Below are 13,660 nucleotides of genomic sequence, written 5' to 3'. Positions count from 1 at the left end.
GCGTACTACATCTCTAAGGACCTCGAGGTAAGTACGTTAGAACAGTTATTTTCGACATTTGAACTTCACGAATCTTGAGTTTCAGAGCCAATGGAGTAGAGAAGACCAGTCAGAACATAGCTCTAAAGGCAAAAGTAAACGGTTCTGACTCCGAAGCCTTAGTCGACGAATCCCAAGCGGCACAACTGGTAAGACGCTTCAATAAGTTTTTCAGTTCTAATAAATTTAAATCGCAGAGGCATCATCGAAAGAAGAGAACGGTTCGTTGCTACAATTGCAACGAAGAAGGGCACATCAAGGAGGACTGCCCAAAATTGAAGAGAAAGGAGAAAGAAAAGGAAAAGCCAAAATACAAGAAACCAGAAACCTCCAAGCACAAGAATCTGAAGGCTACTTGGTCAGATTCGTCAACCTCTGAGTCGGACATCGAAGAATTCTCAGGGTTAGCGCTATTGGCGAACCATCAACCGGAAGAAGACTCAAGCTTAGAGATGAGCATCGATGAAGGGGGAGGAACATCAGAAGAAGAAAACAGCAGTGAAGGGGGAGCGTCACCAGATCAGGTAAGTAAGGTACGCAATCTAACCCCGTCTCAGTCATTTCGATTTATTAAATCGCTTTGTAAAGACTTATTCGAAGTAGAAAAAGAAAATAAAGAATTCAAAATGAAATTAGCAAAAGCATGTCCACTTGAAATGTATGATAGTGTAAAATCAGAAAATGATAAATTAAAATTAGAAATTAAAAAATTGAAATCTGCTGCATACTTAAATCAATTTCCAACTTCAAAATTAAGAATTTATGGTAAATTAAATTGGTATATAAGGAAGCATCAATGTCAACTTAGGAAAATACCAAGAAACAATATACCCCTAGATTTCTGAATAATCCTGTAGGAAGGAACCTCTATTGGGTTCCAAAATCTGTGCTTAATTAATTTTTCAAAAATTTAAAAGCTTTCAGAGAAGAAAATTAAACAGTAAATTTCTTTATAAAAGCTTTGTCAAGGAAGTGGTTGTTGCTCCAATAACCAAGAAGGCCTAGTGCCTCGCCACGACCTGGAAGCTGAAATATTGAAATAAAATGTTTAATTAACTTTCTGAAAAAGTATTAAACAAAAATTAAATAATGCTTTGAAAGTTTATCAAATATTTGACTTAGAAAATTCCTTAAAAATTTTTTTTTCTAACTTAGAAATTATTTTTTCTTAAAAAAATTTTTTCCCAGAAAAATCCTAAATAACTTCATTTGACTTAGAAATTTGTTTTATAAAAAGTTCATTCTTGTTTATAATTTTTTTTTACTTAGAAATTTTTTTTCAAAGCTTTAATTTTACTTGAATATATTTTACTTAAGACCCCATTTTTGCTGTGATCAAAGGGGGAGAGAAAAATACATGTCTAGGGGGAGTTAGAAAAATTTAAAATTTTAAAAATTTTAAAAATTTCTGTTATTTTTAAAAAGTGTTGCAATTTTACTAATTGCAAAAATTATGATTAACTTGTTAGTTTAGTAATTTCTTCTTTAAAATTACTCTTTATGTCTATTTTTAACCCTAACTTGAACTTGGGTTGATGCACATCAAAAAGAGGGAGATTGTTGGACCCCGTGGTAGTTTTGATGTGATCAACCAAGTTGGTTAGGTTTTGCTGTGTTTAATCCCTGTGTCTGAGTGTGCAGGAGCTTAGTAACACAGGAAGTCGAGCGGAAGACGCAGCTAGCGAGAAGGACGACACGGGAAGGGAGCCGACGGGCTCGGTGTGTCCGAAGGACGAGAGAGCTGCGGAAGAGTACTCCGGTGGGCGTGAAGAGCGTGCGCGGCGTTCGAGGGACGTTAAGCCGGGACGGAAGGCTGCTCGAGGAGAAGGCCGAGAATTGGGCTCGGGTGAGCCCTATTCCGGTTGGCTGCAATCACCCAAAAGAACGGAGCATCGGAAGCTGGAAAAACCAAGCTGGAAACTGTGCTGCCAGCTTGGAGGCGCCTCCAGTAGGCTTGGAGGCGCCTCCATCATGAAGGCGCCTTCGACCCTGTTGAAGGCGCCTTCAACAGGTCAAATTTGACCGTTTATGCTGTGGATAAAGTTTTATCCGCTGACCGAGCTGGAGGTGCCTTGAACCTTGTTGGAGGCGCCTTGGACCCTCGGGATAGACTTTCTAGGAGCTATATAAAGGCCCCTGGAGCTAGGAATTCAAAAACAACTTAAACAATCAATCTGTAAGCAATTCCTAAGCAACTAGTGAGCTTCAAAAGTGTAAAAGGCTTCTCCGCCTTAAGAGAAGGAGATTTTTCTTACTGCGCTCTTTTCTACTGTCCTGGATTAACAATCTCCTTGGTTGTAACCAGCTTAAATCCCTGAGTCTTTTCTGTTCCTATTTCTTTTTCTGTTTCATTAATTTAGTTGCTGTTATTTTTATTGCTGATTTAATTCTGAGTTAAAATCCGAGGAGGGTAGTTTTTATTTTCTTGTTTTCAACAATTCACCCCCCTCTTGCCGGTCTCCGCTGAACCAACAAGAACAACTCCTCATGATCTGGAGATAACTTCTATAATCCTTCTTCATCATAATCCTGAACATAAAAAAGCTCTTATTAGAGATCATAAAGATGATTTATAATATATACTGTTCAATAAATAAAACTTTTCACTAAGAAATCTCATTATCTAACAAGTAATTCTCTTTCTTGCAACTATGTATATAAATAAAACAAATAACCCAAGCAATCTAATCGAGCATTTATAGTTTCAACATCTTGCAGAGGCTACAACAAGTTTGCATGAAGTAATCTAGTCCTAGAATGCACAAGCATAATCTAAACTTAAGATGGGAGGAAGAAAAGGAAAATATGAAGCATGATAGAAGTATGCACGATTGCTCATATTTCATTTTAGAAAACACCAAACAAGCTTTAAAAGTTGAAAAATTAACACTAATTTCTAATATTATATGTATTACATGTCAACCATCTAATATAAGTTGAAATGAGTTTTTTTTAATCTTTACAATTAAGAAGACAAAAAGAGCTGCCTGAAAACGTGTGATACTACTAGATGTTAAGGTTGTACATGCACAAAAAGAACGATGGAAGAATAGAATGAAGTAATATGAATAATTTTAGATATTTGTACTTGTTGGTTATCCAATCCTTGTACATGTAAAATAGTATTATATGCAGTCTAAATAAAAAATAATGTATATATCACAGAGCTATCAAAATTCATCAAAAAAATTAGTTATTTAAATAAAGTCAAGATACCTTTTGATTACTAAAGTCACTGGATTCCATGCGAAGATCAGTCAATGGGGATTCATGATTCTCTAACTTCAAAACTGTCGGTATTCCATGCCTACAAACGAAATTGTAAAAAAATTAAATTTGCATCATGATATCAAAGGATTGACCACCTATCTTCAATTGTAACGCAAAAAATCATCACTAGATCTAAAACCTTATGAATAGATAATGGGAGTGTATGAGTGAATCTTGTAAAAGTATGTTTGCTTTGTTTCATATAGAGTTAATAGTAATCTTAAAATTGTTGGGTTCTTAAAAGTAATCATATTGACCTTGTATTGAACATCTTAATTTCAATTGGATGGGAAACCCAAAATAGAAGCAAAACTCGAACAACACGCTAAAACTGGTCAAATTTTGGAGTGTTGTGATAAAGTTCTTATCACTCTCGGCATCACCATCAGACAATTTCCTCTTTTTGACTTGTAATTTATCATGATTAAAATTAGGCTAATTTCTCCACTACATCCAGAAATTTTTTCAACCAGCGCCGTGACAAAATACTACTAAAATCAAATCAAAGGCAATAAGAGATATACCATGTAAATTGATTTACCGATGTGACCTGATCGGGCAGATCACAGGGCAAGCACGCAAGGTGAGAAGAAGAAGAAGAAGGCGGAAGCGGCGACGGAAGCGGCGGCGGCAGAGCGACGGAAGCGGCGGCGGCGGCGGCGGCGGCGATAGCGATGGCGGTGGAGGCGACGAAAATGGCGGCGACAGTGGTGGGGGCAAAAGCAGCGACAATGACAGCGACGAAGTGATTTAGGGCTCAGGTGTGTGAGAAAAGAAGTTGAGAAGAGAAGAGAAGAGAAATTAGAAAACAACGTTAATAAAAATTTAGAACTTATAATTAGTTTATAAATAAAATCAATTTTCTAAAATATACTGATTTAAATATATAATATAATAAAAAAATATTTTAATTTTTTAGAAAATCTAAAAAATTCTATATAATCATATAAATTTATTTTCGTATTAACTATTAATTATATTATTTTTATTTCCCTAAATAATTTAATTAGATTAAATTTATACAAATTTAGAACTTATAACTTAGTTTTGATAAATAAAATCAATTTTCTAAAATATACTGATTAAATACATAATATAATAAAATATAATAAAAATTCATTTTTAATTTTTAAAAAATCTAAAAAATTCTATACAATCATATAAATTTATTTTCATATTAACTATTAATTTTATTATTTTTATTTTCCTAATAAATTTAATTAAATTAAATTTATATAAATTTAGAACTTATAACTTAGTTTTGATAAATAAAATTAATTTCTAAAATATACTGATTTATATATATAATATAATAAATTATAATAAAATTCATTTTAAATTTTTAAAAAATTTAAAAAATTTATATAATCATATAAATTTATTTTCATATTAACTATTAATTATATTATTTTTATTTTCCTAAATAAATTTAATTAAATTAAATTTTAATTAGTTTTAATTAATATCATCCCCTCTCTCTCTCTCTATATATATATTAATAAATTTATTATTTATTATTATTATTATGTTATTTAGTGTTTTAGGCATATCCTCGTAATTCTTAAATTATCAATATGTTTTATTATATCATTAAGTAATAAATTAAATATTTAATATGTTTTATTTTCATAATTCATAAATTAGCTATAGTACTTAAACACAAATTATAAATTAAAAATTTTCATTAAGTTAAATTTGAAAATATATTTTTATATGTTATTATTGTATAATAATTATATAATGTATATATATAAATCCGAGTTGCCACCGTTCCGTGAAATGATATTAGATCTAGAACAGTAGAGTTTGTGACAGTTATCGCGACCATTCCAACGAACCATAATCAAGATAATTTGAGATAAATATTTTTTTTACCGTCTTATTTGAATGTCTTATATAATTATATTTTCAACCGTCTTTATTAAGTGTCTTATTTAGTTGAATTTGAGATACAATCTTAAATATTATCTTAAATTTAATGTCTCCATGTAAAATTTTGAGACATCTATTATTACTGTCTTAATTACTCAGTATTTGAGATGAATTTTGTCACTGTCTTAAGATATTTGTCTCGAAAGCCTAGTTTTCTAGTAGTGATTATCTCAAATGATTCCAATTAGTGATGAATTCATATGTGGCAAAGAAAAAGGGCAGCTCGGTGAACGAATCTCCAGTCAATGCAAGGTCTCAGGGAAGGGTTGGACTTTGACCACATTAGGTCAATTGTACACAACCTTACCTTGCATACCATTGCGCCAAGGAATGGATGATTATATAGTAGCCCCTTACAACTCGAGATTTAGAAGTTGGAAATCAGAAATCAGTATATACTTATGCCATAATTAATTAATTCTATGAACAACAGGATAATTTGGTTGTTGTTGTTGTTGTTATAACAACGGGATGGAGAAAATTTTCTTATGTGGGATAACAGTGAGGAAGATTTATTCAAATAAGGAGAATAGCTTAGAGTTATTTGAAATAAAAAGTATTTTATATGATTTACAGCAAGGAAATTTTGCCGCGAGCCAATATTTTAACATTCTCGTATGCTATTGGTAGCAAGTTGATATGTACAAAGAGCATTCATGGATTGCCATGGAGACAGACTCAAATATAGGCAAATTATTGGAAATAAAGGAGTGTCCAAATTTATATTAGGGCTCAACAAAAACACTACTGAAGTTCGAGAAAGAATTTAGGGGGCAGTGCATATTGGAAGGTTAATTATCATAAATAAGTATAAGCAAGTAAAATTTCTTTTGCTTTATATGGCTTAAGTTTTCATTAATGATTGGCACTCTAGGATTTGAAAGAAAGATTATATTTGGTTTAGTACTTATTGATTATCTTTAAGGCTGAATTTACTTGGATCAATATCCAAAGATAGCAAGGGGAGGGAAAGTAACGCAAAATGGTATATTTTGTTTCATGTGCAATCCTTTTACTCTTCCTCCCCCCAATTAATCCTAGCCTAAATGAATCATATTGTTAATAATGTTATCATTAATTTTAATTTGATTTATGAGCTATTATGAAAAGAAACATGAATGAAAGTTGCGATTGAATCTTGTTTACTGTGTCCTTCTCTATTTGTATATGCAATTTAACACCAAATTGTTGTTGGTTTAACTGTTTGTTTATAGTGAACAGTTGCAATAGCTTATCTACCTATCAAGTTGCTGCTCATACTGACATTCACTGAAATATTCACCTGGAATTCACTTTCGAGAAGGTGAACACAGAAATGTATGAAAAGATTTAGAGAGTGATGGTTTAGCGTACCTACAGACCCTCTTCTTCTTAATGGAATGGAGAAGAAGAAATGAACATGTAGTCAACAACCAGTGTCCTAGTGTAAGTAATGCCTCGAAGAATCCAAGTGTCCTAGGTTTCTAGAGCTCTATTGCAGCCCCAACCAAACAACTTTAGCACTTTGCTACTTGTTTCTTTCCCTATCTAGGTAAATAGAATCACTACTTCGTAGATGAAGATGTTTGGCAACTTTCTTTGAATTAGACTCCGCTTTGCGCCATTGTATTCTTTTTAAAACTTAGAACTTTGAATAAGCCTTTTGCTACTTGTTTTTTCCTTAGGTAAATAGAACCACTACTTTCTGATGAATAGATGAACATGGCACATAACTTTCTTTGGATTAAAGTCCACTTTGTGTCATTGTATTCTTTGAAAAATTAGAACTTTGAATAAGTTTTTCTTTACTTGTTATTTTTCTTGTCTATAGTAAATAGAATCACTCATGAATAGATGAAAATAGGGGTAAGCAATCAGTTAATAACCGAACCGATTGAACAATTTAAATTGAAATCGAATAAATCAATTTTTTTATTTAATCGAATCGACCAAACTTTCTAACAAAAATTGAACAAATTGAATTGATAAAATATTAACTAATTCGATCAAAAATTAAAATAAATTAATTTTTAATGATCAATTGATTGATGATTAACAATCGAGTTGAATGATCGATTATTAAGCAAACTATTCAGTTTATTTTGCTTAATCAAATTTAGACTTTTTTTTAATCAATACCGAACCGATTTGATTGAAATAATTGATATTTTAAAGAAAAAGAACTTTTGAATTAATCGAACTAAAATGTTAACTTCGATCAATTCAGTTGGTTAATTCGATTTAACTGATCTTTTGCTCATCCCTTAAAGAAGATGGTAAATATTTTTTAAAAAAACAAACTTTGCTTTGCGCTATCATATTCTTTGTAAAATTTAGACTTTGAATAAGTCTTTTTTTTACTAGTTAATCTTACATAAGTATATTAAGCATTTGTGTATTTGGTCTAGTAGTATGATTCTCACTTTGGGTGCAAGAGATCGTACCCCTTTTGAGTTTTTTATTATTATTTAACAATCTTGTTCTCTTTATTTAACTTTCAATTAGTTTATAAAATTATGTTAAGTAATTTATTTCATATTATTTTAAAAGGTTAACTTTTAACCCTTTTGAGTTTTTTATTATTATTTAACAATCTTGTTCTCTTTATTTAACTTTCAATTAGTTTATAAAATTATGTTAAGTAATTTATTTCATATTATTTTAAAAGGTTAACTTTTAACTTTGATCGGGTAATTCGGTTTATTGAATTTTACATATCCTAGATGGAAAAGGTAAGCAACTTTCTTTAAATCAAACTCCACTTTAAGTCATCATATTCTTTCTAAAATTGTCTTTGAATATATTTTTTACTACTAGTTAATCCTATGTAAGTATATTAAGCATATGAGTGTTTGGTATAGTGGTATATTAAGCATTTGGGTGCAAAAGTTAGTGCCCATTTTGAGTTTTTTTATTATTATTGAACAATCTTATTCCTTTTATTTAATTTTCAATTAGTTTATAAGATTATTTTAATTAATTTATTTCATATTATTTTAAAAGGTTCTTCTAAATTTAAAATAGTAAAAATTAACTTTTAAATTCAATCAGTTAGTTTAATTTAACTAAATTTTACACACTCCTAAATGACGATGGTAGATGATTTTCTTTAAATCAAATTCCACTTTGTACCATCATATTTGTCCTAAAATTGGCTGTGAATAGGATTGTTACTATTAGTTAAATATTCATATACATATTAGATATTTGGGTGTGAGAGGTCATGAGTTTGATTCTTACAATACCCTTTTTGAGTTTTTTTTTTTTATTTAATGATCTTGCTCCCCTTTTGAGTTTTTTTTTTATTTAATGATCCTGACCTTTTTATTTAGCTTTCAATTAGTTTATAAAATTATTTTAAATAATTTATTTTATATTATTTTAAAAGTTTCTTCTAAATTTAAAATACTAAAAATTAACTTCTAACTTCCATCCGAGTTAATTTGATTTAACCGATATTTTGCTCAGCTCCATGGTAGTTCTTTAAGTCAACCTTATATACTAATTAACCCTATATAAATTTGTTAACCATTCGGGTGTTTGGTCTAGTGGTATGATTCTCGCTTTGGGTGCGAGAGGTCGCGAGTTCGATTCTCGCAACACCCCTTTTTATTTTGTTTTCATCCCACCTTTGGAATTTTTTTTTTTGTATTTTTTAACATCTTGCCCACTTTATTTAATTTCCAATTAGTTTATAAAATTATTTTAAATAATTTATTCCATATTATTTCAAAAGGTTCTTCTAAATTTTAAATAGTAAAAATTAAATTTTAATTTTGGTCCATTAATTTAGTTTAATCGACCTTTTGTTTACCCTGCTGAAGATGGTAAACAACTTTTATTAAACCAAATACGACTTTGTGCAATTGCGCCATTATATCTTTCTTAAAATTGCCTTTGGATAGGTGTTTTGCTACTAATTAATCCTCCATAAATATATAAGGCATTTGGTTGTTTGGTCTAATGGTAGAATTTTTGCTTCAGGTGTGAGAGGTTGTAAGTTTGATTCTCGTACCACCATTTTTGAGTTTTTTTTATTATTTAATGATCCTATTCCATTTATTTAACTTTAAATAGTTTATAAAATTATTTTAAAATTTTGTTTTAGATTATTTCAAAGGGTTCTTCTAAATTTAAAATTTTAATTTCGATCAATTTAGTAGGTTAATTCAATTTAATTGACCTTTTGCACAATAGATTTGTTTTTTTTATTATTCAACGATCATGCCCCCTTTATTTAGCTTTCAATTAGTTTATAAAATTATTTTAAATAATTTATTTTATATTATTTTAAAATTTCTTTTTAAATTTAAAATAATAAAAATTAACTTTAACTTTGGTATTTTAATTTAATTTACTAATCTTTTGCTCACTCCTTTTGATTTTTTTTTATTATTTAATGATCATACCCCCTTGGGTGTAGCCAAGATCTTAACTTAAGTTAGAAATCACTATATCATTTTCAATATAACATAAAAAGTTAATTATAAATCACAAGTTTCTCCATAAAATCATCAAATCTAAATAAATATTTGTCAAAAGTTCAATCGTTAATAATGACATTGTATGCATAAACAAAAAAAATACAATTTATACAAAAAAAAAATGTAACTTCAATCAAATACTACTGTAATTGCAACCTTTAATTTTTTAAGAGATCAAACTTATCAATTATGTATTGTATATCAATCTCAAGAACTATCTCTTTCTCAATATATTAAATCATTGCACTGTTCAAATATTCTTGCTCAATTTTGTTGCGAAGTGGTATCTTGAGAAGTTTCATCCCTAAAAATGCTCGCTCTGTTATTGTCGTTGAAACCAGAAGAGTTAAAACTTAATACATCAACCTGTGAATAACAAAATAAATCATTGACTTCTTTGTTAAATCAACCTGTCAATAACAAAATAAATCATTGACTTCTTTATTTCAACCAACAGTTGACATAATTTAGGAAGAGAATCGACATCTTTATATCTCAAGTCCTCAAATACATCAAGTTTCTAATGATTCAGTCTTCAAATGTTTCATGTCATCTAATCATTAGGATAAAATTTCTTAATTAAAAAATAAATTGCACTTTCAAAATGATTTGAAACCATCACTTCGATTCAAGACTTAACATAGAGTAAGATGCTCTGTTGATTTCTCAGTAAATCTTGTATTTAACTCCATCAACTGTTTGTCAATCACAATATTAAATATATGAAAATGATAGTATTCCTCCACTGTAAAATGTTTTTTCTGCTGACAAGAACTCTTAGCACTTTCAATATAAAGATCATTCAAATTAAGCTTTATAATGCCATGAGTATCACAAAAATTATTCACACTCTACATAAAATCATCTCATTCATCATCTCGCATTTTTCTAGAAAAGTAATTTTGTAGTAGCAACTAAACTCATTGCATTCAAAATATCTTGATTTTTTTGTTGCAATGCTTGGCACAACATATTAGATGTTTCCAAAACTCTATGCATCAACAATAACATAAACACAATCAAATGTTATCATCCCTTAAGCAAACCTTTAGTATAGAAGTGTACAAATTGTACCAAATAATTCAATAACTTGGATAACAAAAGTGTAATGTGAACTCCAATGAGTAGATGCGGGTCGTTGCAAAGTACTAGCTTGATTAACACTAGTACCAGTCCCAAGTTCTCCAGATGTTATCAAATCAATGATTTCATCTCCTCGAATTAATTTCAATTGAGAATGTCACTTTGAAGAACAAGCCACAAAATTGACAATTGAATCAATTTAGAAAAAAAAAACTAATCATACATCTGATACCTCTTTAGCTGTTGCAATTAAAGTAAATTATAGTCGGTGAGCAAAATAATGAATATAATATGCAAACGGTCAATCTTTGGTAAATAATACTTGTAATTCATTCCATTCTCCCTACATATTGCTAGTATCATCGTATCCTTGACCTCACATATTTTCAATCAAAAGCTTATATTGTATCAAGATGTTACATACATGTGTTTTCAAGGTCAATGAATTAGCGTCATCAACGCCAACAACTTCAAAAAAAACTCTCTAACAAACCCATCACAATCTATGTATCGTAAAACAATAGTCATTTTGTGATCTATGAGATTTATCAATAGCTTCATCAACAAGAATACAAAATTTAGCATCCCCCACTTCATCACAGATTTTAATTCACACAAGATCAACAATAATTTTTAATATCTTATGTCGAATTGACGCCTTGACGGTGATATATACTTGGCATTTTTAGTAGTTTTATCTTAATATCATTTTTTTTTTTGCAATTCTCCTTAAAATTTGACCAATTCAATAAAAATTTCCATGATTATGAGAATCCACCGTCTCTTCATGTCCTCTAAATCCACACCCTTGCAATGCTAGCCACCTCACAACTCTAATTGATGTCCTTAGAAGCAATGTGTTTTGCTTTATAATCTTTTTGGATTATATATTCATCCTTCTATCAATATGTTGAGTTATATTTTTCATGCCCTCCCATTTTTGCATAGTAGTACCATGTAGTGAATTACAACCCCCTTCATATCTTTTCAATGGACATGTTTTGTAATTCGCTCTTTTTCCATTCTTGAATCCTTCACTTATAAATTTTTTATGATGTGATGAAGGAATATAAAAAATAATATGGAAAACAAAATGCACTTTTCTTTTCTTTAGGAACTCGAGCCATGAAAACTTTATGAACCAAGAAGACTGAAAATGCGCTTTTGATCCGTAAAATCAACAAGTGGATATTCATAAATGAATTGATATAGTTCCATACCAACATATTCTCTCCAAACCTCATCTTGTTTATCACATGGATATTCCCAAATTATAATTCGTTTCCCAAGGTTTCACTCATAATATGTATTATTTCCTTCTAATGGATCAAAAGCAATTTCATTGTCAAGTTTGAGTTTTTTGGTTTCCAATGTTAATCTTATGTGAATGTTGATCTTGAACTTGACAAAGGAGGATTATTTGGAGCATTTGAATTTTTTGATAATTCCTCACTGTTTTTTTGAATGAAATAATCTGTGATGCTTCTTTTTGACATTTTGATTCACCTTTGAATAAAAAATTCCTAACTCGTCATTGATTTCACATATAAACATAATATTAATGATAAAGAAATCGAGAAGGATTTAATAAAAGATACATTTATAAATTCTAAATTATGATTTATGGAGCAATGTTTACTACTAGAATAAATTAAAGTTTCAAATCTTACAAATGCAAATTGTAAACAAGCAACCAAAATATGCAATACCAATTATCAAATACCATAGTTAACAATAAAAACAAGTAAATGAGTGCATTCAAAGAATCAACTCACAGAATGACTATGATAAAATTAGTGTAGGTTATAAAGATGAGTGGAGATTAATCAACGCACATAGTGAACAATTGAATATGTGAACGATTGATTTTTTTTTTTTTACAAAGATGTAGCTTTTTGTACTTTCTATCATTCTGTTTTATGGAGAAGATAATTGTGATAGGGTTTGAGTAGGAGAAAAAAATTAGGTGGCCTTTGGTACTATTTTAGACCATATATAAATGTGTATAAAAAAAACTTGTAGGTCTTTGTTGGGCTTGAGCCCAGCCAATCCCATACTTACTATATGCATCTAGTCCCCTTTATTTAACTTTCAATAGTTTATAAAATTATTTTAAATAATTTATTTTATATTATTTCAAAAGATTCTTCTAAATTCAAAATAGTAAAAATTAACTTCTAATTTTGATCGATTTGATAGGTTAATTCGATTTAACCGACTTTCTGCTCACCCTTTTGAGTTTTTTTTATTATTTAACGATCCTGCCCCCTTTATTTAACTCTCAATTAGTTTATAAAATTATTTTAAATAATTTATTTCATATTATTTCAAAATCTCTTTTCTGAATTTAAAATAGTAAAAATTAACTTTTAGCTTTGATGAGTTTAATTTGATTTAATCGATTTTTTACTCATCCTAGATGAACTAAATAAAGATTATAGATAATTTTGTATAAATCAAACCCTGCTTTCCGACATCATATTCTTTGTAAAATTTAGACTTTGATTAAGTCTTTAGCTAGTAGGTAATTCTTTATAACCATATTAAGTATCCAAATATTTCATCTAGTGGTATGATTTTCACTTTTGTAGTAAAAAGGTGATTATGCTCACCCCAAGTGCCTCTCACAACTCATATCCAGGTTATATGAAGTGAGGTAAATGATGAGGTCAACTAATAGCAAACCACCATGTGGATAGGGGTAAATAGTGTTGGATTCTAAAGCATGAAACAAGAATATTTAAAAACTGTAAAAACTTTCAGTGATCGTCCTGAAGCGAAGCAACCTCCAGAAGATGAAGAACTATTTTCGTGCTTGTCGGCGAGAAGATCACAATGAACCTCCTCGACAGATCCACAAACCAAATCCCGCA

The 13,660-nt window shown here is 29.7% G+C and overlaps 1 non-coding gene across 1 annotated transcript; it reads left to right on the top strand.

Moving 5' to 3' along the window:
- The first annotated feature begins 8,754 nt into the window (after window positions 1-8,754).
- Window positions 8,755-8,826, top strand: TRNAP-UGG. Its single transcript has one exon. It is a non-coding gene; the product is annotated as a tRNA-Pro (tRNA).
- Window positions 8,827-13,660: the final 4,834 nt, after the last annotated feature.

This window comes from Zingiber officinale, chromosome 9B, assembly GCF_018446385.1.
Source record: "Zingiber officinale cultivar Zhangliang chromosome 9B, Zo_v1.1, whole genome shotgun sequence".
Classification (NCBI taxonomy): domain Eukaryota; kingdom Viridiplantae; phylum Streptophyta; class Magnoliopsida; order Zingiberales; family Zingiberaceae; genus Zingiber; species Zingiber officinale.
Note: the sequence above shows the minus strand (reverse complement) of the source record. Positions and strands in the feature narration are given on the sequence as shown.